The sequence below is a fragment of the Cryptomeria japonica genome, chromosome 3 (genome assembly GCF_030272615.1).
Source record: "Cryptomeria japonica chromosome 3, Sugi_1.0, whole genome shotgun sequence".
Classification (NCBI taxonomy): Eukaryota; Viridiplantae; Streptophyta; class Pinopsida; order Cupressales; family Cupressaceae; genus Cryptomeria; species Cryptomeria japonica.
The window spans coordinates 596673297-596697144 of NC_081407.1; positions in this window are offsets into that span (position 1 = coordinate 596673297).

The following is a 23848-nucleotide window of genomic DNA, read 5'->3' on the forward strand; positions in this document are numbered from 1 at the left end:
CATCAATCAATCAATCGTTACATACAATGAATATGAATCTGCTTATATAGGCAAGGCTATATGGATATGTGAGCACACAAACATGACATGTGGCTCAATGAGAAACAAAGGTAGGTAGGAAATAGGTGTGGTAGGTAGGAGAAACAATATAATATTCCACAAGAGGTGGATCGCCCACCGAAGGTGGAAAGTAACAATAAGATAAAACCACAAAAGGGGGAAATTCTCCTACACACACTATCCCAATGTGGCACAAACACCTAAGTGTCTCATACCCAAACTACTATGATATGCACATACCTAAGTAAACTTAAGTAAGGTGTAATAATATCCAACATGAATAATTAATTACACCAACAATCGCTCTGGCCTTCATTGCCATGGTGTGTCGCATTCGTTTTGCCATATCAAATAAAGGTTCTCACCTACTAGTTAAATTTGTGAAGGCAATATTTCATCACACTAATCAATCTTCACTTCTCACTTGCGTTTCTTCTAGCTAACATTTCTTCTATCCCATCAATCCTTCTATCTGTTCATTAAATTAATCATTCGGTATCAATCAACCCTTTTTCTACAATCCATTAACATTCTTCCCTTCTTGTTAATATTTTTCTCTTTCATCTTTTTTTTTCTCTTCCATCTAACATTCTTCTCTTCTTTCAAGAGATCATTCATTTCTTTCATGCATAAACAATCTCTCGATGGGGCATCCCACCTACGTCTCTCGATCTATCGAGGCATGATCATTTTAATTATTCTTTGAAACAATGCTCATAAATCACATTGTCTCAAAGAGGGGAAAAATTTAGACACTCAAAATTGGTGATCACTCATACATCGTTAACCTAATTTTTAACATGTCTTCTATGTCGCATTTGATCTTCATCATATGTTGACATTGTGTCATTCCTCGAGTTTCACTTCATTTTGAATCCAACCCTAATCATTCGTGTTCATTCACATTTGGTCCTAAATCATTATGATTGGCATTTTATCATTTTCAAATAATTTGAATTGGTCTCATCTTGACAACTAGACTTAATTCCCTTTTTGTTGGTAATTAATCATTCATTAATTATCAACCTCTTTATCAATCAATTTCAATCAGTCCTTTGTGACATTCTATCAACCTTTCATGGCACTTTATCAATCGATCTTATCAGTCTCTTATCAAAATCATTATCAATCTTGGGTCTTTTTCGATCTCTGTCTTATTTTGTTGTCAACATCAGTTAATTGTCATTATTTTTTATCAATTATTAGCCAATCAACCATCACTATTAGGACCTAATTCAACAATCGGGTTGGTATCTTAAATTGTTCAAATGATTTCCCCTAGGTTGATTAATAAATATTTATTCAACTCTTTTGTTAACATGTCTCTTTTTGAATAAATAATTTTTTATTTATTTATTCACCCTCTTTGTCCATGTAACAATTAATATTTTTATATATTAATTGCCTAATTTGAGTTATGAGTGGAATTAATAATTTTTAATTATTAATTCCACCTCATTTTACCCTCTCCCCTTTTCTCTCCATTTATCATAGTTTGTGTCGAGTTTAAATGGAATATTTGGAGTGCAAATGGAAGTCTCCATTTTCTTTTTTATTTAACACCTTTTTCTCTTCACTTCGAATGGTAATTTCTCTTTTAACTCATCCTTGCACGAATTCTCAACCATTAGATTGAGTTGATCTTGTCCATTCAATGTGATTTCAAAAGTCTATAACTTGAGTTCTCATTGCTCATTTTCGACAACCACGATTCAAGTACCCTTACATTGTTGTTTTCATCTCATAATCTTGCTTCCACTTGCAATTTCACTTGTAGGTGAAATCCACAAAATCCTATCTGAAGGTGAAAGAAGAGAAATAGAGTCACGTGGAGGAGATTCTACATTTTGGTTTGCATTTGGTTTATTTTGAATCTTGTCTTCGTGCTTTCATTGATTGGATTAGGATTTTTTTTCATAGCTTGTTAGCTTTGTGGTTAGCTAATGTTATGTTATGAATCCTTTATTCGAATTCCTAGTTACAGTGCCAAAATCTATCAACCATACATCTTTCGATACATGTGTTGTCAAGTCTATGATAAATGCTTCATCATCATCCTGAGAGGATTTATCTAAATCTGAACAGGAGGGTCTCTTCTTCTTATTTTTCACTCACATTATTTATGAAAATAACCAAATTTTTGTAGCTCCAACACTTTGCCTTGGAATTTCCAAGAGACTTATATCTCCCATGGGATTTGGATTTGCTTCTTTCATCTTTCTTATCCTTCTTCTTGTCTTTCTCTTTCATTCTACCATGAACCAGAAGAGCCTCTTTAGCGGACTCAAAAGTCTTCCTCTTCATCTCTTTAAAAAGTAGCGATGTTACCACCTCATCTATCTTGAACTTGGTGGTTGTACTCCCAATAGCCATAACAAGGTGGTACCATGAGTTAGGAAAAGAAAACAGTAAAAGGATGTAATAATCCTTTTCCACTATGACCAACAAAACTCGACTAAACAAAAAATAATTATTAAGCTTGCATTGAGAGGTTCAACAATAGATCCTAGACTTCTTCCATCTTTAGATAATACATCTTCTTTCTTAGGAATTTTTTTACCAAGAATTTAGCTTGATAAACTTCTCCAAGCTTCTTCCAAAGTTCTTTTGCAGTCTTCTCTTCATGGGCATTTATCATAATGGAGTATGCTAAACAGAGCCTTATGAGGCCCTTAGATTTTTGGTTCATCATATTCCAAACATCTTGAGCTGTATTCCAAGGTTTCATTGAATAAATCACAACCCATAGATCTTTATCTACAAGCATAACCTCCATCTTCAACTTCCAAAGCTCAAAGTTGTTACATTAAACTTCTCCATATTAATTTTTTTTAATGCGATTTCCATCTTCTTCTTGCACCAGTACTTTTAAAATATTCTTAAAAATGTCCCACTCAAATTGAGATCAATATTGAAAACCCACTACTCAGCAACAAGACCAAAATTGGCCAAGCTCTGATAATAATTGAAAGGAAGCTATGGTGCAAAAAAACGCTTTCTACTAACACTAATTTAGTGGGGGATATATTGAAAATTTTATTGAAAATATTTAACTATAATAGAAATAGAAACACAATTAAAGGAGATAATGAACATGCATAAAGATAAACACAAGATATATTTGGACAAAACCCTTTTGGGAGAAAAACCCTACACTCTAAAAGCACAATACTTTCTATTACTGAAATAGTTGTCACAATACAATTTAGTAGTAAACTGCTTCTTCAACATGAGTCTACAACTAACAACCCATATTTTGGATTAATTTTGGCAACATAACACTTCACCTACATAACATAACATGTATAATTCTCTCCAAGACCACCTTATATAGAGAAATACAACAAAAACAGAAGATTCTAGATGAAGGAAGACAACGAGGTCATGCAAAACATTTGGATGAATTTTTCAACCACCTATAAGCATGTGAATGACACATGTACATCTCAAAATGACTCTTGATTCAAACCTCCTAATATGGGCACCCAAAATCTACTATCTTTAAGTATGACATATGCTCTTACACTTCTTACAACTATCATAAAAATAATCAATATCAACAACGCTTACAACGATAAAGTATCAATCATAACTATCGAACAATAACAAATCAAATTATAGCCTATCATTACCCAAGGGTGCCCACCTTCTCCATGCATAAGATATCCCCTGATGTACTTGTCCATTTGGTCATAGAATGTGTCATATTTTTGTTGTGCGTCATAGAATATTGTTATATTTTTGCCATAACATGACCCTTCTTTCCCACCTCCACAAAAGTCCAAGGTCCTCTAAGAGGGATTCCTACCTCCATGTGAGGACAAAATAATCCATGTCACCTTCTAAATAGGATGACAAGTCAACATGTCAACTCCCACTATATTACGAAATAGCATGTGCAAACAAAATTGTCCTTGTTGGCTAATAAACTAAATCAAATATTAATTAAATAAAACCAAATACCAATTTTAGGACTTGCAAAGGTTGACACATTTTATTCCAATAGCCATACCATATAAACTTATAGCTTCAAAAATATTATGGGATTAAGGCCAATCCACCATCACCTTGACCTTTTTTAGATCCATTTTCAAACCATCTCTAGAAACAACAATCCTTGGATACACCAACAACTCTTATTGCATAAAACTACACTCATTTAAATTCACTAACATTTTCTCCTCTTTCAATTTATACAAGACTACCCTAACATGTTGCAAATGTTCTTTGGTTTTACTATTTAAAATAATATATCATATAAATACACCATGACAAACTAAGGTAGGGTTTCATCACCTCATTCATTAACCTCGTAAAAATATTGGGAGAGTTTTTCAATCCACGTCAAGATATAATACCACACAAGCAATACCTAGACTACTGCTTTGATGAAGCAACAACTAAGACCTTACAAATGTTTTCAAAAGATTTGTGTATGTTATAGTATGATTGTGATGTATAAATTTTAGAGTAGCATACATTTATACATAGAATATACATATAGACATACATATATACATAAATGAGATAGAAAGATAGAAAGATGATGCTATACAAATTTTATAGTTAAATGATGAAAGGGTATAACAAACTTTTACTTTCTTTTACATACCAAGATATTTTCATTTTTTGCCTTTATTTTTACTCATAAATGAATCTCAATTTTTGTGATAATTGATTTTGTATTTCAAATTTTCTTAAATCTATGTTCCTAACCATTTTGACTTAAATACCATAGTGTACATGTTAAAAGATACATTCAAGTTATAACTAGATGGCCTTATTGCTTATAATAAGACTTCACAATGTCTTTGTTTCAAGCTATTTATCCAAGATAATGATCATCAATTGTTATTAGAAACTTTAAACTAATAGAACTTGGATTATGATTTTTAAAGTTAGAGAAGTCTTATGAAAAAGAAGAAAATCAACTGATCCAAACATGACAATGGATTAAAATTATATTTTTCCCTTAGACTCATCATAAAAACTACGCATTTACTTTGTAACGTCAATATTCAAATATCTACATGAATGCTTGAGCAATCCAACTCTTCAAGCAATTGAATCTATAATCTCATTTGAAATAGATTTTTTTCTCTATAATACTAATTATTAACTACCACTGTTAGACATGATGACACTTATAAAGAGTATTTATTGTAAATGGCATAGATTGTAATAGTATTATTTTTATTGATTGTACAATAACACATATATCGAACTTTTATTTGATAGACATTTTTTTTGGACAATAGCTATGGAGAACACTTATTATAAATTTAATTAAATATACCTTAAGCATTGTTTTGTGGTTTCATGTTGTAACTTTCTTATTAATAATATTATTTCAATTTTATTTACAAAAATCTACTTGTTACAAGTGTTTGAATATGAACTAACTTGAGGTTATAAAGTGTCAATATATAGTTTGGTGTAAATAAAATGTCTATTTTTTGAGCTATTCATGTAGATAGTTATGGAGATATCTTGGAAGATGGTATGTGTACGTCGTTCATCTAAATTAAAACAAGATTTTCACAAAGTAATTGAATGTTTGAAAAATTACCTTATTGATCTAGATTGTTGCAATTTGTCAAAGGTTGAGTTTTACCATCTCTATTAAGTTTATCCATCTTAAATAAAAATAAAATGTTCTACCATGGATTATATATTCAATTCAAATTGAATCAAGTGTTTAATCTAGTGTAGAGTATCACAATTTTCTTAGTTTGAGTACAAATGACATTGAAGAAAACCATTTACATATATTATATATTATTGATGCTGTATAACTAAACATTTATTTTAATCATTTATAAATATTCATGATCTCCTAAATACTTTTTCATAAAAAGTGAGATTGGGCTCAGACACAAAGCATCATCATTCATTATGTCTGATAAGTGGAGCGAACTCTATTACTCCTATTGCGTTTACTTTCTTCACTGCCCATCTCAAATGCGTGCGATTCTGTATCATGTTTAATGTGTTATATAAAAGCACAAACAATGTGGGTTCAAAATTGTACAATCGCTCCTTGTTATTGGCCAAACTTAGCCAATTCTTTGTACAAGATAATGTGGAAGTTTTCGCTTTTGAAGTAATCATACTGTCGCTATGGAATTCAACTGATAATCATCATGTTAAGTTTCCATCCGCTTCAAATGTTCCAATGGAGTAAACTTCTCTTCTCCCAGCATTTCTGAACTGAAACTGAATTTATGCTGAACCAAAATAAATCACAAGTTTGCTTCGCTTTTATGTATCTCACTAACTGAAACAGAGCTACATGGTTTTTAGGAAAACCAAGTAGGAGAGTCGTCCTAAAAGACTCTATCTATTTTGTATTATATTTAGTCATTAACATGCAGCCAATCTAATCCTAACAACACTTATATAACTGTTCTATAAAGGAAGTTTCTCCCTGTTATATAACTGTTCTTTAAAAGAGAGAGGGTTGGCTGCAAAGGTGTAGAGAATTTCAGGCAGCTCACTCAAATGACATATCCAGCTATAAACAACATCAAACATAGTTTGTACATTGCAAGAGCACTTTTTCCCTTTAAAAATTTGTAAATGTCTATTACGAATCCTTTAGCATTTTCTCTTGTAGCTCGATAAAGTTGCACAAAGAAGAGATTACAAGATATGAAAAATCGATCAAGATTCAAAATATAAAATTGTTTACACAATATTTGTTCAACCACGAATAGACAAGAAGGAGCTCAGATCCACAGGATCAGCTTTCGTTAAGTCTGAGTAAGGGAGTGAACTTTAATCCTCCTAATGGGTCTACTTTCCTCACTGCCCGGTCTAATGTTTGATGTTTGCTAGTCTGTATATTGATTAATGTATTGTAGGAAAGCACGAATAATGTGGGATGAAAGTCACTCCTTGCTATTGGCTAAATTTAGCTCATTCTTTTTACCAAGTAACTGCCCATCTCGTGAACGTTAGGGAGTGTTCGTTTTAGAAAGCATCTATTACCTTCAGATCTTGAAAGTAAGCCAGTTGTTGCTGTGCAATTCAACTGATGATCATGGTAAGTACTAGTTTTCATCCGTTTCGACGGCAAAAACAGTGGCCAAAATGGGCTTGTGGAAAATGCTTTGAAAAGTGTTAGAATAGATTTCAGATTAGCCTGTTCAAAGTGTGTAAACGAATTCATGATTGGAACCCATCATCAAAGAAATGAGATTGAAAGAACTGCAAAATAGCACCTGTATAAAGTCGAGACTAGCAGGCTTTTCCAGTGTACTCAACTGTGCCAAAATGCTGATGGGAGAGAGGCAGAGGACAAATAAAAACAGAGACAAATAGCTTAGATAAGAGCAAAAAAACAGAGCTTTTCCTGCTAAATTATATATATATATATATATTGATACATAAAAGGGCATACAATCTGATTTTTAAACAGAGCTGCTCTTTTCATTTTCATTCATAAAAAATGAAAACATGGTTCCCTGTTCTAATTAATATATGCTACTTCTATTGCCACGTTCATCTGCCCTGTTTTTCTCATACTCTGTTTTCTGGCCACTGTTGTTACAGCTCCATTACTTGCAGGACTTTTCATTGCCTATTAAAATCTGTCTTGATCTACCTCTCTAGACTCGTTTACATATATCTAGCAAAGGAGGGAAAACAGAAAAAAATATTATGTAATTAATATTAAGTTTTCACATCCATGGTAAAGAAGTCTGAAGAAAATTATAATTTTTTTTTTTACTTAAAACTGCCCTTGAGGACTAATTTCAACAAATGCGAGCTTTGTAACCGGGCGTACATATTCCCTTCTCCCCAAAATGTAAACTTTTGTTGAATGAAGTTGTGAATATCCTGAACTGAGATTGAATCTCGAAAATATGCAGAAAAAAATAGATCAGAAGTGTGCTTATTGTTAATTTAAAATGAGTAGAGAAAACAATTAATCAACAACATGGAATACAACAATTTATAGTGGCTTACTACATAGGTTAGGTCTACTCTCAAGCAAAGAATACATTTCTATTAATCGATATTCAGTAGATGACTCTATATATCTATTTATACATCTATATTCATGTAACCAATAATGTGTCCAATTAGAATACTCAAACATGGTAGTTCCTTGTTACTATATGAAGGGCATAGTCATGATGTACTTGGGAGACAATCCTCAAGGTATGTATCTCCAACAACTAATAACTACACATCTCTAATTGCCTATCAATTTGTTAGTGTAGGAACCTAAGAAATTGACCAATAAAATAATTTGGAATAGAACATTGCAAATTGAAAAAATGTAAATTAAGAATATTGTTAAAATAATAAAGAAAATACAATTATAGATAATTGTTGTATGTGTTTTTTAAAATAATCTACACAAGAAAAAGAATTAAGAATTGAGAGTGGGAAGCTAGATTTTGAAGTTGATTATATTGTGTAAACCATTAGACCATGCTATACAACCAAATCTTAAGTAAAAAGAGTTTAGAATAATGATTAATTTATGAAGAATTCAAGGGAAGAGTAAGTTATGGGGTGAATTAAAGAGGATTTCTTCTCCCTTAAAACATGGTCCCTCTATTATCTTCCAGGGTGATTTTAATGCTATCACTGATTTAGATGAGAAAAGAGGAGGTGTTTTCCCTAATAAAAGGATATGGATGACTTTGTGGATTTTATTTCTGATATGGGCCTTTTTTATTGTAAGTCTCAGAATAGGGTTTTCACATGGACAAACATGAGAAGGGATTTTTCTCAGATTGCTGAGAGATTATATCGGTTTTTGTTATCTGAGAATTGGATTGATTCAGATTTTGAATTCTTTTCCTCTATTCTACCGGTCTCAGGTTCTGATCATTTTCCAATTTCCCTTTCAGTTATTGAAGATAGGGCTTCTTTTAAGTCTCCATTTAAATTTGAGCCCATGTGGTTTAGGGATTCTTCATTTTTGCCTCTGCTTATGAAATGGTGGAATTCTGCTCCTTTTTGTTCTGGGTCCCGTATGTTTCAGATTGCTAAGAAGTTAAGTTATTTGAAATTGAATATTAGGGAATGGAATATCTCGCATTTTAAGAACATTTTTTAGGAGAAACAAAGGATTCAAGATACGATTGAGTGTTTTAATACTCATGTGCTTCAACATGGTATGGTGCTACAAGTTTTTGATGAATTGAAGTCACTAAAATTATAGCTTGAGGAGGTGTTAGCTAGAGAGGAAATCTATTGGAGACAGAAATCTAGAGAGTTATGGCTTTCAGATGGCGACAGGAACACAAATTTTTTTCATTCTTCAACTAAGATTAAAAGATGTAAGAATGGGATATCTTGTATTCAGTGTCAGAATGAGAATTTATTGACAGAGCCAGAGGACATTGCTTTAGAGGCAGTTAGGTTTTTTAAGTCATTATTATCTTCCGAAAATGGAAATCTCGGCAATGATATTATATCTAATATTCCTCCTTTAGTATCTTTGGAAGACAATAAGATGTTGATGTCTCCCTTTTCCTTAGAAGAAGGTAAGAGTGTTGTCTTTGCCATGAATCCGGATAAAGCCCCGGGACCAGATGGTTTTACTCCTTTATTTTTTCAGAAATTGTTGGGATTTTGTGGGAAATGATGTTTTATTGGCTCTCGAGGAATCTAGGAGAAATAGGTCCATTTTAAAAGAACTTAATACTACAATGATTGCAATTATTCCTAAAAAAGAGGATACTAAGACTTTTGCTGACTTTCATCCCATTGCTTTATGTAACACTTTGTATAAGATATTTACAAAGTCAATTTCCCTTAGGTTGGCAAAAATTCTACCTAGGATCATTTCATTGGAGCAAGGTGGTTTTGTTCCTAGAAGGGAGACGACAGAGGGTGCAATTGTAGCACATGAGGTGTTGCATTCTATTTCCACCCAAAGAACCCCAGTCATGATACTTAAACTAGACATGATGAAGGCTTATGATAGAGTAGAGTGGGGGGCTTTATGTGTTGTTCTTGAGAAGTTAGGTTTTTCCAAGGCCTAGGTCAAATGGATTTGTGCATGTATTTCTTCTGCAAGATTCTCGGTTTTAATTAATGGTTCTCCTTGTGGTTTTTTCACTTCCTCTAGGGGTTTGAGACAGGGAGATCCCCTTTCTCCCTTTTTGTTTATTCTCCTAGCTGAAACCTTTAGTTGGGCTATTAGGGCTGCTAAAGTGGGGGGGCTTTGGAAAGGTATAAGGATTCAGAATATTCCCCAAAGTATTTCTCATTGTCTCTTTGCAGATGATACTCTATTATTTGGACATGCTTCGTTAGTTGAGGCAAAAGTGATTAAAGGAATAATACAAAATTATGCATCGTTTTCTGGTCAGAAAGTGAATGGTGATAAATCAAAGATTGTTTTCCTTAATACATCACAACTGGTTCAACATAGGTTGCAATCCTTTTGGGGATTTGAGACTAGAAATCTTCCATGTACTTAGCTTGGGATTCCTTTCTTTGTTAAACAGGATAAGATTGGTTTTTGGGATAAGATTATTTCGGTCATTTCTAAAAGAATTATCTCATGGAATCATAGATGGTTAACTTTGGCGGGTAAAATTGTTCTCATCAAGTCTGTTTTGAATGATCTTCCCATATATCTCATGTCTGTTTTGAAGTCTCCAAAAGCAGCCATTGTTAGTTTACAGGATACTCTTAGAGATTTTCTTTGGAATAATAATAAAGATGGCAAGAAGAAACTCCCTTTAGTTGCATGGGATAAGGTATGTTTGCCTAAGGAACTTGGGGGAACAGGAATTCGGAGTCTAGAGAATCAGAATTTAGCCTTAGGTGCAAAGTTGGTTTGGAAATTATATGACAAGCCTAGCTCCTTATGGGCACAGATTATGTTTGCCAAATATTTAAATAATGAACCAAGAGAGTACATTTTTAAAGTCTCAAATTTATCTTCGGGTTCTGTTATTTGGAATTTCCTTTGTAAATATAGATCAGTTATTTTGCCTCATCGCTCATGGATTGTTCATAATGGTAGAAAGGTCAGATTCTAGGATGAAGTATGGAATGGACACACAACTTTGGTGAATATTGGGGATTGGTCTCCTCTGATCATTGTTCTTTCCTCCCTTTGGGGTGTTTTTGTAGCAGATTATTTTGAAATTGTGACAAGTGGACCCCTTAAGCTAGCTTGATGGAAGTCGATTGATTTCTTAGATGTTGGTCAAAGCATGAAATTAGATTTTGAAAAGATTTGGGGGGATAGAATTGTATTGCTTTCTGATTCTGAGGATGAACTTATTTGGACAAAGAATATTTCTGGTAAGTACACTGTTAAAGATGGTTACAACTCTCTTATGGTTGCTAAATATTTATTTTCTTGGCCTTATAAGTTGTTTTGGCATTCGGCTTGCCTTCCCAAAGCTGGAGCCTTTGCTTGGTTGGCAGTTTAGGACAGAGTCCTTACAGGTATGAGACTAGACAGGCTTGGTATTACTGTTGTTTTCCCTTGTGTCCTTTGTAACGAAAAATTGGAATCTTCTTCACACCTATTCCTACATTGTGATTATGCTTATGAATGTTGGCAATGGTTGTTTGAGAAGTTAAATATATCCTTTGTTATTGGTAAGGATCTCATTTCCCATTTTAGATCTTGGCCCTTTATGTTTGCCTCATCTTTTTATGCATGCCTTTGGATCATATCTCCATCTATTGTGATTTGGAATGTTTGGCTAGAGAGAAACAACATGATATTTAAAAAAACAAGGTCTCTTGTGTCTGAGGTTCTATTAAAAATCGAGTCTTCAATCTCTGAAGTTGCTTTGTCATTTATTTATAAGAATTTGGAAAATCTTACTTCTTTTTCGCACTGGGATAGTAGAGTTACTAGAGTTTGGACGCTGTTGTCATTTTTACCCTCTCATCGTTCAATTTTAAAAAAGAATGATGCAATAGGTAAGAGATTCTCTGCTAGATGGAAACCTCCTCCGCAGGGGCACTTTAAACTAAATTTTGATGGGGCCTCTCGTGGTAACCCTGGGTCGACTAGGGTAGGCATGGTAATTTATGATCACAATGCAAATTTTATTTGAGCTAAGTGTCATGCTATTGGTTTTAAAACTAACAATTATGCAGAATTTCATGCTTTGTCTTTTGGATTGGATATGGCAATGTCTTTGGGAATTAAGGACTTAATAATTGAAGGTGATTCTATGGTGATTATTAAATGTGTTATGAAAAAGAAATCGAATTGTTGGAATTTACAGTATATACTTGATCCCATTTTACAAAAATTAGAATTGTTTGAATCTTTCTTGGTATCCCATTGTTACAGAGAAGTTAATAAGATTGCAGATTATTTGGCAAATTTAACCATTGATAGCAATGCTAATCAGCGAGAGGTGGGTTTTGAGGAAATTCCTTCTAGGGTATGGGAAGATTTGCAACAATAGTCATATGATTTTCTTGAGTAATGTCGATGTAAAATTTTATGATGATAATTATTCACGCTTTCCCCTTTCATTTCAAGTGTTCATGTTCGTTGTCTGGAGAAGAGTTCGAGGTCATGGTATTTGATATAATAGTGTTTTTCCAAAGTTTTTTGATCCTTTCTTTTTTGGCAGGAAGGTTTTTGACTCATGGGATTTGGCACAAGGCTTTGGAAAATTTTGTCTTCTTCCATTGATAGCACCTATGGAGTCTACATTTGAAAATTATCCAATGGGTTTTTTTGGCAAATTGTCATATGGGCTCTATGCAAAACTGATATTATATGTGTTGTGACCACATTTTGTATGTGGTTTTGGGTAGGGTGTATAAATTGATCCGTTAGATAAAATAGGTTTATTTTATGAGTTGTGACCAGAGGTTTTCTTCCTAGGGTTCTTTCCTCTGGTATGCTCTTTGAATCTTGTGTAAAAAATAAAAAATATTAATAAAAAAGTTTAGTGGAATAATCCACTTTTATTGAAAAAGAAAAAAAATAGACTAAAAGAACTTATTATGGATAATAAAATAATTGTCCAACAATAATTGATAGTCCAAATAAAAAATGTAAAAATATTATATATGAATTAACATATTATCATGGAGATGTGTAAATGAATAAATAGTAAAAGATTTATATTCCATGCATATTCCATTTCAGATAATTGTGCAAGATTTGAATTCATATAATTAACAATTTGACTTCGTATGTTTATAAGCCAATAAAATTTGATGAGGTTGACTAAGCAACATATAAGTCTAAAAAATGTGAATCAATTCGAATGTTTAACACTTTTAAACTTAAAAATCAAAGTTTAGTGTGTGATTTAAGCCATCCAATCATACTTACTTTCAAAACATTTTCATTACTTTTCCCCTTGATGTTTTGACGAAAGGACTGAACCTACCTACCTACTTTCATATGGGCACTGTCCGTGTTTTCTTTTCCTCATCGTTTTGAGGAAATGTCTGAACTCGCCTGCATTGTGATTTATTTAATTGACTCTACCCTTCTTCATCGACATTAACTCATATTTATTTTCGTAGACTGCAATCAAAGCCTATGTTTTTTTTGTTTTCTTTTGAAGGGGTGACTAACATTTGGATTGGAATCAATGACATCTTCGTCATCATCTCAGCAGCAAAATCAGGAATTCAATGTTTTCTCGGGAATAGAAACCACCAGTATAAGAAGGTCGGCCTGTGAATCTTCAAGATTGTTTAATGTGTTCATCAACCACAGAGGTCCCGATGTCAAACAAACTCTTGATATTGAGCAGTTGGGAATATGGGCGTTTCTTGATTCCGAGGAGAAGGAACTTGGAAATTCATTTCTTTGTATTCTCAGGATTGCCATCCGCTCTGCATATGTACACATAGCCTTCCAAAGGATATGCAGAGTCCCCTTGGTGCCTGGCTGAGCTCGTTCTCATGTTACAGAAGTAAGGCCAAAATTATTCTTTTGTTTTATCAAGTGAAACCATGGGAACTCCAGCATATTGAGAAAGGAGTATGCATGAAAAGGGTCGGGCTTAAAAAACACACAAAGCTGACAAATTACTTAGGTGGCTCTTGTGGGGTCCATTTAATCATCGTCGTTTATTTTCTGTTTCCATTCTCGTAAGCAATTCTGGGCAACTTTAAACCACACACACTAAGCAACATATTAAGCGTAGAGAGTGTTAGTCAACTCTGAGTGTTTAACACTTTTAAGTCTAGAAATGTATTCTTAGTGTGATCATATCCATTAAGCAACATATTAAGCCTAGAAAATGTCAGTCAACTATGAGTGTTTAACACTTTTAAGCCTAGAAGTATAAGCTTACTGTGTGATGTTTAAACTGTTCCAACAATCCCACGTGCATAGCCAAACCAAATTCAAACTCATCTACCTCTCGTGCTGCAATGCTTCATGAGGCCAATCGCTTACCTTTTATAGCATACTTCTAACCCACGCTAAAATGGGAGCTTCTGATAATGGTGTAGTGGTAGAGCAGAATATAAGCAAGAAGGATTTGTTGAAAGGGCTTTAAAAACTTTCAAGCAAATGCAATTGGAAGGTGGAAAGCCACGTTCTGCAACTTTTTCTAGCACACTCCCTACCTATACCAACACAGAAGGTTTCGATTGGGGGTATGGACATCCAACAAAGCTTAATAGAAGCGGATTTTTTGTCAAATTTTATAGTTGAAAATGATCTGGTATATATGTTTGCAAAATGTGGAAGCATTGGCCAAGTAAGTGAACTGTTTGACAGGATGTCTCAAAGAGATGTTATTTTGTGGAATGCAACGATTGCATGATATGCACAAAATGGATTTCATATCGCATTCATAGACACAATAGATCTATGCAAAGTTGGATAAATTGGTATGGGAGATGCAATGGATGCAAGGCATTTATTTAGTGGTGCAGAAAAGGAAGAAAAAAATTACTTTTCTACCATTATAGTGAGAAGTTTGCAATTATTTTTGTTTTTCTAGGCATGTCTTTTAGAAAAACTATTAAAGTTGTTGAGAATCATTGACTATATGTTTATTATCACAATCCAATGAAATTTATTCAAAAATTGTTTCAATTTCTACTTCTAATTATTCTTTTTATTGATTTCATGAAGAGAAATTGGACTCACTTGTACAAATGTTCTATAATAGATTACTCGAAGGCCTATTTAATTTATGAGGATTAATTTCTTGCATCAAATTATTTTGAAAAGGTTTAATTATGATAAACCTTAATATATGGGTTCCTAAGTTAGTTTGCTTATCCTTGAATGTTTAGGAACTTTCTCTAATAAAGTTTCCACTTCTTTATATCTTGCTACACCGTCTCTAATTTTAGATAAAATTAGAGAACCACTTTATTGTTGTTTTTCCTTTTGAACCTTTAAGTTGCATACCATTCTTAGTAAAAGGACTCTAGTGTGTTTCTACTTCTTTTTTAGTTTGATTTTGTTGTCAATAGAATCCCTCATTGATATTTGATCAAAGATTTATAGTTTTGTACCTATAATTGTTATGTGATATCTTTGTCTTACCCCTTTATAGGTGATGTTGGGGTCTATATCAGTAAGTGCAAATTTATCTAAGTCCATTGTTTCCTTTTTTAATATATCCATGTTTTGGCCACCATCTATAACCAATCTTATAAAAGAAATGACCAATGTTGATTCAAATTTTTAAATTGAATCAATAGAAAGTGAAATATATGTTTTGAATTTTGAAATGATGTAAACTAATAAAATCTATATTTTTTTTGTGTATTTTATGTTTGTAATTTAAAAATAAAAATAAAAAATTATTTGAATTATTTTCTTATAAAGTAAACACTATAATTTAGTTGTTAATAAAATATTGAAATTGAAGTTATACGAAGCGTCACATTTTATATAGTAAATTTTACCTGTTTCTCTTCAATTTTTTTTGTGTATATTGATAACTTGAAACTTTAGTGCAAAAATATATTTTTAACTATTTTTTATGTATATATATTTTTCAATAAATTTAAAAGATTGCATATACTGAAATATAACTATTTCCATTTGGCATCACCTTTTTTCTTAATTATTTATCCAAATTAGAAATTAATTATATATAATCTCGACATAAACTCTTTTCTCTAGTGCATTTATTTTTTTCAAAAAATTTAAATAATTTTAGTATTTTTCCTTTATAAGATAATCAACCTTATATTTTAGTGCTAATGACCTACTTTTAAATAAATAAATAAAAAATAAAAAATAAAAATAAAAAAATAAAAATAAATAAAAAAAACAAAACTAATTAAAATATTAAAAGATGTATATTTTGGAAAATTCACTTATAGGTCTATAAAAGGGTATTTTTACATTTAAAAAAAATAAAATTATAAGGGTAGGAGTTGTTGAAACATCGAGTTTTTCAAAAGAATTTTTTTTTTGTAATTAGACCCAAAGTGGTATAAAATATACATTTAGTAGACAATTCCAATTGGAAAAGTTGTGGCCCATGTATAAGATAGCTATAATCCATCTCTATAGACCATATGTTTGACTAAAATTATTTTTTAGTTAGATTTACTTAGATTCACTTGTGTTGATAAGTTGGCCTGAAACGTGACACAGTTTTGTGTTTTTTCTTTAGTTGGCCCCTTATTCAAAAATGTTCTTGTTGTAGTTTTTTGTCTCTCACTATATACTTGTTGCATGCCTAAATATATCAAAACTATACAAATCTCCAAGTTGCCTCTTTCTAGTATTTTTTCCCTCCATTCCTTGAAACCTAACATCTCCATTTTTGTCTGAGACCCTGGACTACTTTAGTCTTTTAGACATCTCATTACCTAGGTACTTTATCATGGCTTTCCCCATGCTTACACTCGCTACTATGTCTTTGCCTTTGGCACTAAGATTTTAGGTCTAAATATAATCATGTGCATCTTAAGCTATAAGACTAATCCTTGGACCTTAATTAAATTCTCTACTTACTATTTTTCATGCTTCCTCTCCTTTAGCATTGAGTATTCATCATTCCCAATTCCTAATTTGAGGATTCACTTTCCTTTAAGTCTCAAAATATTTGGCTTTTTGTATTTTCCTTTCTCATTTCCATCATGCCATTTCCCATTTTCCTTCATCCTTGTTGGACCAATACTTATAGGATTACTCATGCCATCATACCCAAAAGGTATAAGACATGTGGTAAAATTGTAAAACCAATCTTTGAACCTTGATAAATCTTCTACCCCATTTTCCTTGCTCTTTTTCTTCTAGGATTAGGCACACCACATTAATGATCCATAACCAATTTCTCGAGTCACAAACTTTTAGAGTTCCATATTTTCCTTTACTGAAAATTGCACCTAGTATTCTACATCCCTAATCCTTGATCCATTTCCTTTACCTTTTTGTCCACATCATTTACTTGGTATCATATTTTCCCTAACCTTGATCCTACTTCTTCTTCTATTAGTATTGAGTGTCATTTTACCTATTTCTATTTCTTCTTCCATTAGTTTTGAGTATTGATATCCTTCTTATAACAATATTGTTCTTCATGTCATGTCTTATTGAAATATGTACTTGGTAGACTTCTCATTTTTAAACGATTCTCCCTTAGGAGAGGAATTTTTATGTCCTATGAAATTAGAAGTGCATTGTGTGTTATTCTTAGGCTTGTTCATTTTCTTATCTTTGCCACTAGAAGAATTCTCATTCTTTGCAATCAAGGTATGGGGTTCTGAAGACTTCAAAACTCCCATTTGAATAAGCTTATCTTGCTCCCTAGTAAGTTGCATAGAAAAATCCTCAAAAGAAATCATATCAAACTTACTCCCAAAGGCATTCTTTGTAGCATAGAAAGTAGACACAAACACTCAATATCCAAGTCCTAGATTTGAAAGAACACTTGTCACCAATCGTTTATTTGATTTTTTAATTTTACACTCCTTGAATTGTGTTCTAGTGACTTGAATCTAGTGATGAAGTCATCTATGTTGTCAAAATTGCATGGATTGAGACTGATTAATTCATTCTCCAACAAATATCCTTGAAATTCATATGTTTCAAATTTGGTACTCATAGTCAAAATATTGTCATATGCTTTCATGTAACTAACATTTTTCTTGTGAAATGTCTCCTCAATACTTTTTGTAGTGATGTTTAAGAACACCTCAGTAGCAAGACTAATAATCTTTCTAGTTTGACATGAGTTATTTTATCTTTAGAATAAACTCTCAACAAAAAAAATTTTATGCCTACATGTGCCAAATTAGTATTTCATGTCCCAAAAGAACATATGATTTTGGATGAAGGGGATCCCCCTTGATTTCATACTTTATTTATCTAAACTTGGAAGAAATCATATATAGAATCACTTATGAGAAATATACATTGTAAGAAGAAAGGCTATGAAAGTACAAGATGTGGGAGAAAAGAAGTAATAAGAAGTTTTCTAAGTTGCATATTAACCCTAAAAACAATAAAACCCTAAAGTAGATTCAAGAAAGAGGTAAGATAGGTTATGATTTTAATTATGCAATAATAGAAAAAGGTCTTAACCGTATCAACAACTTTTAACTAGACATGCAAATGAGGAGACAATTTTTTTAAGATAAATACTTGTAAGATGTGTCTCAAAAAATAGAAACTCAAATAGTAATGTTTGCAATGCTTTGGTTCTTATAGGTATTGACAAAAATCTCTTAGAAAGTAAGAAATTTTTCACCATGCATGAACAAAGAAAGAACAAGTCATTTTTTGTTGGTAAAAAAATGTTCCAATAGATTTTAATTAGTGGAAATGAAATGTAAAAATGAGAAGAGAATGATTTAATTGATTCACCACACTTGCATGTGCAAACAATAAATATGTATGGATTTTCATGTTAGCTTACTTTTGTGAATGTGTGACATCATGATTATGTCTATTTGAAAATTATATCTCAATTCCAAAAACACGATGAATAATAAAATAAACAATATAAATAAAATACAATAGCTCTTATATACACAAAATAATTTTGATGTCTATTGATATTTTTTTAAATAAATTTATTTAAGATAACAATACTTATTTTATTTCAATAAGAAAAAAACTAAACTAAAAATTATTCAATAATAAATTTGGATTGATTTTATATAGATAAATTTTAGCATGGTCATGCTTTTCAAGTTAATGTATAGATAAATGTAGATAAAATACAACTCTAAATAAAATATTATGTGATCCATATATCTAATTTATTTATTTGTTATCTATAATTCATAGTCTATATATTATATGCAAATCACCCTCATGAATTTACTACACATACACAACTACTCGTCCTCATGCTATTACATGCAACTTCCTTCTCTTGTTTCTTACAACACATATGATTCTTCTCTTGCTATTGGATTAATAGACATGTCCTAGGAGAATCTTATGAAAGTGAAGAATACAAAAATAAAATATACTTCTTCTTGTGGAGGATCATTGGTGATTTTCACATAATTGGTGATTTTCATAATTGGAAATTGAAGGGTAGTGTTTTAATTAGTGTGATGTTAGAAGGTTGTTTTTGTTTAAGTTTTCCATTAAGCAAGACATGATTAAGGTGCTTTCAGAAGGCCCCTAGTTCTTTGATAAGGGATACGAAAATGGCCTTTCCCTTTTTAGATAGAAGCTAGGGTTTGACCCCAAAATGGATGTGGTAAGGGTGTCCCCAACTTGGATTCAATTACCAGGGATCCCTCTACAGTACTAGAGCCCTAATACCCTAAAGAGAATTGTTGATTATTTTGGGTCTCTAATAACTATTGATAAAGTTACATTACAAAAAACTAGTCTTAGTTTTTCTAGACAATGCATCAGTGTAGAAATGAGTAAACCTCTCCTCTAGTGTGCTACCCTTAACTCTAAGTTTGGGAAAAGATTTCAGCCTATTGTATATGAAATTGTGGGGCTCTTTTGTCAAAACTATTTTAGATTTGACCATCTTATTGATAAATGTCAAATTCCTAATCTCCATAACCACTTAAAAAAAGGAAAAGAAGTCCCCACGGATTCTGCTAGCCAAATGGTAACTAAAGGAAGCTCACTCTTAGAGATTAATCCTCCTCCTTCTCAAATGGTTGGTGCATATCAATATAGAAAAATTACTTCTCAATACTTGGGGAGGATCATTGTTGAAGAAGGAGAAATCCTAGATTCTAGGTTACAACAATTGATGGGGAGATTGATAGGTATGGCAAGGAAAGAAAAAAAGAAGGAGAAAGTAAAGAGACCCAAAGTACATTGAAGGGAGTGTCCATTAACACAATATAGTCCTCTTTGAGGTCCCAGTGTGTTTTTTTGTCCTACTAGGTTGGAGGATAAAATTGTGGATTTAAACCAAGATCAGTCAATTTCAAATAAGAAAGATCAAATAGGTGAGAAATTCAATGCCTCCTTTGGTCCAAGTAAGTATGTTTCTTTGATTCTTGAATAAGGAAACGAGGACACCAAGTGATTAGATAGTCCACTTAAGAAGACTGGTCATTTGCCTAGACACGGACATGAAGAATACTCAGATTAATGTCCAAACACCCAATGAAAGAAACAATTCAGTTGAGTTGTTACTAGATATTGGCAACTCTTCAAAATCCCCCACCCCTTTCACTCAAGAAAACAACTACACCACAATTAATAGCAACAAAAGAAAAGCGAGAAACAAAAAAGATGATATAGGATCAAAACTGAAACAAGGAAGATCTTCACACATGGAGAAAGACAAAGAAAAGAAATAAAAGAAATTGTCGTGGGTAAAGAAGGCACCCTTGAAAATGTGTCTGGTTTGAAGAAAACTAGTAAATGAAGATCTTATGTTTGAACATTAGAGGGTTAAATAGACATCATAAGCAACATACTATGAAACTAAATTGGATTGCTAAAAATCGAACATTAGAGTTAGTTCCAAGGCCTATAGATAAGAATGCAATAGGAACAAAATGGGTATTCTGAAACAAATTGAATGAAGATGGAGATGTGGTAAGAAACAAATCAAGGTTGGTATGAAAAGGCTATTCACAAGTAGAAGGAATTGACTTTGAGGAGACTTTTGCTCTGGTGGCTAGAATAGAAGAAATCAGAATGTTTCTTTATTTTGCTACTCACAATAACTTTAAATTTTATCAGATGGATGTTAAATCTTCCTTCTTGAATGGTGACCTAGAAGAAGTCTACATAGAGTATCTTGATGCATTTCAATCATTAGAAGATACAAACATGGTTTGTAGACTCAAAAAGGAATTGTGTGGCCTCAAGCAAGCTCCTAGGGCTTGGTATGGTATGTTGGACAAGTATCTACTTTAGCAAGGTTTCAAGAAAGGTACTGCGAATAGCAATCTTTATATTAAGGTTGAGAAAGAAATAATTTTGATAGTTGCTATATATATTGATGGCGTTATCTTTGGAGGAGATGATGGAATGTGTAAGAAGTTTGCAAAAGGAATTTTAGATGTTTATGATAGGTGAATTGTCCTTCTTCCTTGGATTTCAAATTACTCAACTAAATGATGGTATTTTTATATCTCAAACTAAATATGTTAAGGATATGTTGAAGAAGTTTGGTATGGAAGACAAGAAATTAGAAAGTACTCTTATTGTATTTGGTTGCCAATTGAGAAATAACAATGAGTCACCCTTGATATATCAAACTCTATATAGGTTCATGATAGGAGGCCTACTATACTTAACTGCATCTAGGCCATACATTATGCATGTGGTGTGTTTGGTTGAAAGGTTTCAAGCTAATCCAAGTGAAAATCATGTGAAGGTAGTGAAAAGTATCTTCAGATATTTGAGAGGCACCAAGCCAAAACAATCAAGGGTGACCTCCAGGACACACCATTTGCCCTTTGTCCTTGATATCAAAGGGAGAGATAAAGATGAAACATCTGGAATCAGGTGTTTCCATTGGTGAAAAATGAGGAGATTGTTTCATATGATTGTCAATGATGCCAACACATAATTTTAAGTTGGCCATTGATGTCAAAAAATATCAGCTAAGTAGGTATCATGATGACATATTAAGATGAGGATTAGAAGTATGATGGTGAATTGGATATGATGGTGATATTCATGAGCATACTATAAATTGTTATTCTATCTCTTTTTGTTTGATGTTACAAAGAAGTTCTGGTCTTTGCATGTTGTTGAAAGAATAATAATGCAGGAAGTTGTACTGGAGATTGCCTAGGAGAATGCTCCACATTTGAAGATATGGAGTTGTAGTTTTTAAATTAGCTTGTATGTGATTTGGATGATGTGGCTTTCTCATTTGAAGATATATAAGTTACTACAGATGTATCTGGGAATCACCATGTGTAGATAGTATGGTTGTATGTTAGAAACAATCTGGGAAATGATTTGCATGTCTCTGCATTCATGTGTTTTCTCCAATGTTTTAGTGGGCAGGCTCATCTTGTTTGTGCAATGTCTCCATTCTAGTTTCAAGTGTTAAAATGTTTTGTAAGTATGATTGTTAGCATTCCATCTCAAGGTTGTGTTTATTGACTTACCAAGAATGAAGTGTTCCATATTTGCTAGCTTATGCCAACTTAATTGACATGAAAATATGATATAAGTGTATGGGAATGTTGCTAGAATTTCATGGAACATATCTATGCGGTTCACATTTAAGATTTTGTTCTCTATAAAGCCACATGTTGTCTAATGTTGACATTTTGGGATATTTATGATTATTTAGCAAAAAGGGCTTTATATCTCATGTGCACCATGTTTTTTAGTGTTTGAGCTCACTTTGGAGGGTGTGACAAGATTGTTTTGGGCCAAGCTAAGTCATGATATCTACTACAATGTGTAATTTCTCTTACCAAGTATTGTTTTTGGGCCGATTGGTAAAATGCTACACGTTTCATCTACATGTTACCTTGTTGCCGACTTGGAGTGATTTATGTTGATGCTTGATGGATGTACCTATTTGTGAATGAGAGTTAAAGATGATTTTAGTCCTCTTTATACTTTAGATAGAGTTGTTGTGGATTTACTTTCTCCGCGAAGGTGTTTTGGGCTAACCTAATGTATGTTTTTTTTTTAATCTTTGGGCAACTCAAAGAAGGATTATTGAAGCTTCCAGAGCATATATATTGAAGATCATTTGCTGGAGAAGTGTAGAGGTGATAATTCAAGGTGAATTATCTTGATGATATTCTTGAGGAAGTGAGCCAAAGGTTGCAATATTTGCTGAAGTGATTTTAGTCTAGTAGAGGCAGTGAGCCAAAGGTAGTTGAAGTGGTGATAGTGAGTTGGAGGCCGTAAGCCAAAGGTAATTGTGATTCAATTTGTTTTTCTTCATTGTAATTTGCTTTGAGGTAGTGAACCTCTTTAGCAAATCTTTATAAGTCTAGTAGACTTCAAGGAGTGTGTACTTCCTTTGGGCTCATCGAATAAAAGCAATAATTAAAACACTACCCTTCAATTTCCAAAAATCAAAAGCCCATTTTCTAACCAAATCCACATTGGTTTTGAAGGTAATTAACTTACCTACAAGAGTCGATGAGAGATCTAGAGTAGCCTTATCCATGAAAGAGTTAGGTAAGGAAATCTTGATACCTTCCCCTGAAACCTTAATTGAAGAAGAGGCAAAGAAAACAAGCGGAGTAGAGATTTTTCCAATAAGTTTGTCAACCCAAGAGGTGGTGGTCACCCCTCCAAAGAATCGATCTTCTTTTGATAGATCCGCATTTTCTTTTGAGCAGACATCCGTCCACTATTTAGATAGAAAAAGAAACAAGCTTTTTCTCAGCACTGGTATTGTTTGGAGAGCTTTTGTTCACACTATCTGAGACAACACGGTCTCCCAAGTATAAATGTGAATCTTGG